Source organism: Neophocaena asiaeorientalis, unplaced genomic scaffold (assembly GCF_003031525.2).
Source record: "Neophocaena asiaeorientalis asiaeorientalis breed wild unplaced genomic scaffold, Neophocaena_asiaeorientalis_V1.1 scaffold180, whole genome shotgun sequence".
Taxonomy (NCBI): domain Eukaryota; kingdom Metazoa; phylum Chordata; class Mammalia; order Artiodactyla; family Phocoenidae; genus Neophocaena; species Neophocaena asiaeorientalis.
The window spans coordinates 866,381-872,060 of record NW_020173697.1 but is presented as its reverse complement, the minus strand read 5'-3'; the positions used below and the strand labels follow the sequence as shown (position 1 = coordinate 872,060).

At 42.0% G+C, this 5,680-nt stretch overlaps 1 non-coding gene across 1 annotated transcript; it reads left to right on the top strand.

Annotated features, from left to right (window-relative positions):
- Nucleotides 1-413: 413 nt before the first annotated feature.
- Nucleotides 414-485, top strand: TRNAD-GUC (transfer RNA aspartic acid (anticodon GUC)). Its single transcript has one exon. It is a non-coding gene; the product is annotated as a tRNA-Asp (tRNA).
- Nucleotides 486-5,680: the final 5,195 nt, after the last annotated feature.

The following is a 5,680-nucleotide window of genomic DNA, read 5'->3' as shown; positions in this document are numbered from 1 at the left end:
GCCCATCTCAGGAGGCTAAGATGCTAGTTCTGTAAGTTTGACATGGGTGAACTTACCTAAAGACTAAGAGAAATAATTTTGTCATAATTCAGATTAGTGGTAGTCTTTTAGTATGAAGACATAAACTTTAAGCATTGAAACCATTGATTATGTTTCACATAATTGATTTTGCTGAACATTAAAACCAGTCTTCTCCAGTGTAAAAGTCTTGGGTTAGGTGTTTAAAGAGAACAGTAGGGTCAGCCTATGTATTTTTCAAATATGATTATTTGTGGATTTATTACATATGTCTTCTATCTATTTAAAATCTGAAATCTTACAAAACTGTTTCTTTATGCCATTATGCTAGTGCCCAAATATTACAGCTTGATTTACTTATGCCAGTCCCAACTTTTAAAACCTATTCAAGGGAATTCCTGGTGGTCCAGTGGTTAGGACTCTGCACTGTCATTGCCAGGGCCCAGGTTCGACCCCTGGTCAGGAAACTAAGATCCCTCAAGCCCTGCCGTGTGGCCAAAAAAAAAAGCCTATTCAAACGTCCCACTCGTATTTTTACATAGGCACTGCGATTGCTCTTAGAAATTCAGAGTGCATGATTACTGTAGCTGTATGTAAATGACATACATATTACGGATGCCAAAATCTAATACATGTGTTAGGTTGTAGTAGATAATTTCCCCCTCCTGGTATCATGTTTCTCTTAAATCTTTAGGAGTCTGTGGGTTGCAATCTAAATGGTCTGAGTGCTAGGTCAATTTTTTAAATATAAAGCTATACAAAATTGTAGCTACTTGTTACTATGTGTTCGAGACAGAAACTGTGAAATCAGTTTGGTTGTTCTTGTGACATTTTAAACAAGCAAAAAAGTTAAACTGTCTATAAAGAAACTGCATTTGTAAGTTTTATTATTAAATCCACCACTGCTTTGCTGACTAATAAAAATGGAAAATGTGTGCTTTTATAGGTTTATAAAAAGGCAAGCTATCGTTTCATGAAAAATATCTTGTACCGACTGAATACAGGTGGCTGCTTGTTTGGACTTTGAAGATGTAAAGGCTTAGTATAGATGTCTGAAAAAGGTAATACAGCACAATAAAAAAAAATCTTCCTCCCTTTGCTCATCAATCCTTTGGGTATTCCATGTCAAATAAACGCTACAACAATTTATACTAAGAGTACACAGTGGAAGTGCCAACCCTAACACTCCTTAGGACTGGATACCTGCCAGGTTTTTCACACCAATATTTAATGTGAACTAAAACGTCTTTTCCATTGGAAGTGTGAGAAGGAGCTTGCTTTCCTATATTTGGCTACGCGCTTACATGAGTATAAAGTCAAATGCCCGTGATGTTCTCTTTATTTCAACCATGATGAATTGTGTTCATTTGTTTAAGTGCATGTGGCAGCTTTAGTGTTCCAACTATAAATTTTGGTTAACTTCTATTGACATGCTGTATTAAACTTAAGAAAAACAAATTACACTTCACCCGTTTTAATTGACTAAATGTGTCAAAAACACAGTAAGTATAACACGAAAGGTCAGAGCCTTCGCCTACACTGTAATGGGTGTCATGGCAGGGATCCAACTTTTCTTGTACATTTCATTTTCACCAAGTTTGAGGACGAGGCATACGTTTCACGTTCACTTCCACTTCTCATTTGTACTTCAGAGTTTATCACAGGCGGTGTGACTACCAAGAACACTTTTCTCTTGTGCTATTTAAAGTTCTCTTCACAGTGACGTGCTTGCCCAGAGAATACTGACGTTCTCCTGTAAACAAGGCCTCGAGAACGGACTGCGGCCTTCTCAGGAACAGAATGCTGATTTATAGCACACCATAGATCCATGTAGCACTGTCTGGAAAAGACCTTGTTTACATATCTCGTCCGTGCTTCCACGATTGAACCAGCAACCGCGTGGCTAGGGGCCGGCTTAAACTTGGCACCCTGGATTCCCTTAGGATCTGATTAAAGTTACCAGTTCTTTTGCTCTGCATCCAGTGGTTTATATGAATCTTTAGTCCGCCGTTAAAATTTATTAGCTTGATCCCCGATGATTACATAATATTCGTGAAGCTCTCTCTCACCTGCTACCACCCACCTGTCCTATTTTTTCCAGAGTTACCTCTTGGTCTGGGATCTTTTCATCCCCTTTCTCAAAATCACCTCCTTTTCAAGGGTTCCAACATGAGTTTCCAGTGTGAATTTACGTCTGGAAAAACTCTCCACGGGGCAGGTGTTTGAAAAGTGTTACGTTTCGTACTGGAGAAGACAGAGATTCTAAATCTTAAAGTTTATGCCACTTTCACCCCCAGCTTGTAACAATCTCGTTCCGTATGACATGCTTTACCAGCAGGAAACCACACGTTTTATGTTGGCACTAATGGGAGACAGTCAGTGTTTGTTCTGCTCGGGTCCACATGGGGTGGGAAGCCTAACAGTCGTCCTTATCCAAGAAGCTCAGACACTGCCTGATGGAGCCTAATCAGGGCTTTCGATTCTCCTTAAAGAAAGGAAGAGACCACCCCCTGACCCCACCCCAGGGGATCACTACTACCTTGAAGATTCGATGAGAATGAGTCTGGTTCTAAATGACGGGCTGGCAGATTTTCTGTAAAGGGCCGGAGGGGGAAAATTTTCAGCCTCAAAGCCCAGATGGTCTCTGTCACAGCTACTCAGCTCTGCCATCCACAGCACAACCTTCGGCATTGTGTAAACGGATATGCGTAGCTGTATTCCAATAAATATTTACGGGCAATGAAATCTGAATCTCACATTAATTTCACGTGTCATGAAACAGTCTTCTTCTGACTTTTCCCCAACCATTTAAAAACATCAATACCATCCTTAGCTTGGGGGCCATATACAAAAACAGTTGGCAGGCTGGATTTGGCTTGAGGGCCCTAGCATGCCACCCCTGCTCTAAGCTAATATAATATTAAGTTCTAAAAGGCTCAAGACATTTAGAGTAGGGAGGTTACCCTTTTAAAATAGAGTTGCTCTAGTCGTCTCTTGCGTACAAGAATCGTTTCCCTCCCTTCCCTCATTTTCGGGTCAGATGGTAAATATGGTGGCGTTTGGAGTCTGATCCTGTGAGAACGAGGTGTAGCAAAGGGCGGGTGATGCCCGGCCCGTATCTGCTCCCTCCTCGACATCCCCACTCCCATCCTCTCTGCTGCTTGGTTTAGCAGGCCCGGGCCTCTGTGTGAGGTTTTCTTTGGCTTCTGTGAGGTGTGTTTGGCCCCTGGGGAGGCTGTGCTGGAAGTGCTGCGGCATTAAGGTCCCTTGGGAGTAGCCCTTGGCCAATGACTGAGAGAGTCGGAGGCTAAGTATCCCCGGTGTAGGTTGTCCCCGAGGGATGGTCTGCATTGCCTCTCTGGTTCCTCAGGGTGATGGGAGCCCCCGTTGCTAACAGCTGCAGCTTGCTCAAAAACATAACCTTGATTGGCCTCCATCCTTTTCTGTTTCATCCCGACTTCTCTCCTCGTGCTTCTCAGGACTCCCTCCCAAATAAACAACCTGCTCGCTAGAGTCTCAAAAGACAGCACATTCTTAAATTCAAAAACAGCCTTTTGTAAATAATGAGGGCCACCGGCCTAGGTTGTAAACTTAACTCCTTGCTTTCTATAGGCAGAGCCGGCCACCTGTCCTTTGATTATGGCGGTGACTTTTTCTCCTCTTTTGTTTTCGGCCAAAGAGCAGAAATCAGAGCTACTTGGCCATCTGAATGCTTGCTAACCAAAGAGCATTCTGAGAAGTGGTGTGACATTTCCACCCAGGTCACACTGGTTGTTGTGCCCCGTGTGCTGTGACACATGACACAAGAAAATAGGCCAGAGGGGACACTGTGTGTCCTCTACCTCCTCCCCCATACCAGCCTGTGACATGTCAAAGACTATCTCTATGACAGCTCACTTTCTCTTTTCTGTTGTGAAGTGTAGGACTGGGATGAAGAAAAAGGATACGGTCTCTTTGAACTCCAAATCCTTGATAACTTTTACTCCGCGTCTAGTCCACTACACTGCCCTCTGCAACTCTGGCCCATCTGCTGACCTTTCTTCCAAAGCACCTCTGCTTTATGGTGCTAGAATAAGCTATTCCAAAAAACAATTTTAAAATTTTTATTAAAACTCTTTAAGAAGTAGTTAAAAGTTTTCCCCCAATAATGCCCTCACTCTGGATCTTTCTTTCATTACCAGGAAGCATGGATATGCTTTACTAACATTCCCTCTGCTGGATCCTGTTTTTGCAAAGTACAACATATTTACTACTTATGGTGTAAGGGAAAAGGAATAGGGGTGACCAGAAGCCTTTTGAAGGTAAAATTTTCTTGAGGAAAGAGAAATAACGTGAATAAGTGCAAAGGAGAGACATTACAATTACATTTATAGCAGCAAAAGGAGGTGGTGAAGGATCTGAAATCATTAAATACAGAGTTGATAAGATAGAAGGGTTATGCTTACCTAAAGCCAGAGCCACTTAAAGAGAAGCAAATTTATATTTTAATCCAAAGTTTTTATTTTATTTATTATTTTTTTTCAAAGTTTTTTTTTTAATAGAAGGCCCTTCCAGTACTTCAAGTTGAATGTCGGATTTTAAAGAATGTATGTTTGAATCATTTTCATCTTATTAACTTCTAATCTCTATGAACATTAAATCAATGTTTACTTGGACCGAAAATTTCTTAGGTACTTTGGCATAGAGAATGATGTGAAAGGCTAAGGTGAGAAAAAGGAAGACCAGGGATGGACGGGGAATTATACTTTTTTTTTTTTTTTTTTTTTTTTTTTTTTGGTACACGGGCCTCTCCTGTTAAGGAGCACAGGCTCCGGAGGCGCAGGCTCAGCGGCCATGGCTCACGGGCCCAGCCGCTCCGCGGCATGTGGGATCCTCCTGGACCGGGGCACGAACCCGTGTCCCCTGCGATGGCAAGCGGACTCTCAACCACTGTGCCACCAGGGAAGCCCCGGAATTATACTTTTATAGGCCGTACTTACACAACTCAAAGTGAAATAGATGCATTCATACAGTTTAGAACCTGGCTTTGAGTCTACACTGAATATGGCCAGTTTAATTCATGGCCAGTTTAATTCAGCAGGTGATCAAGATGATTCAGGAAAGAAAAATACAGTTAAGAGTAGTCCCATGTCTATGATGAGCTGTGTATTAGATGAAGTCTTCTCATGTAACATTGTTACAAATAAGAACTTGGATGGATCGATCAATGGATTGTCTTCATTTGTGCTACGTAGAGGCCCAGTGCTGGGTGTTAAAGTACTATGGTTACTAAGATGTGGTCTCTGGCTTACAGCCTCTGGTGACTTTATGAGCAGCACCAAAAACGGTGCAGGAAAACCCAGGAAGTGCCTCGCGCTCTTTGATTGATTCCACTGCAATGTGGAAAACCTATGGTGTGGTCGTCGCTTTGCTTGGTCATAGATTCACATTGACTCCATCCATCCAATCACTCACTCACTCAATATTTTTGAATCACATGCTATAAGCTAGATATTGTGCTGAGTGTTTCAGATGTCTGTGGGGAGTTACCCTCTTGTCTTTAGAACAAACCAACACTGAGATGTAAGGATGCATTAGTAATCCTTGAGGTCCAGGAGTCATTAAAATTGAATTATGGCATTACTGAGTCTCAAAATAATCCACACGTGAAAGTTAAATTATG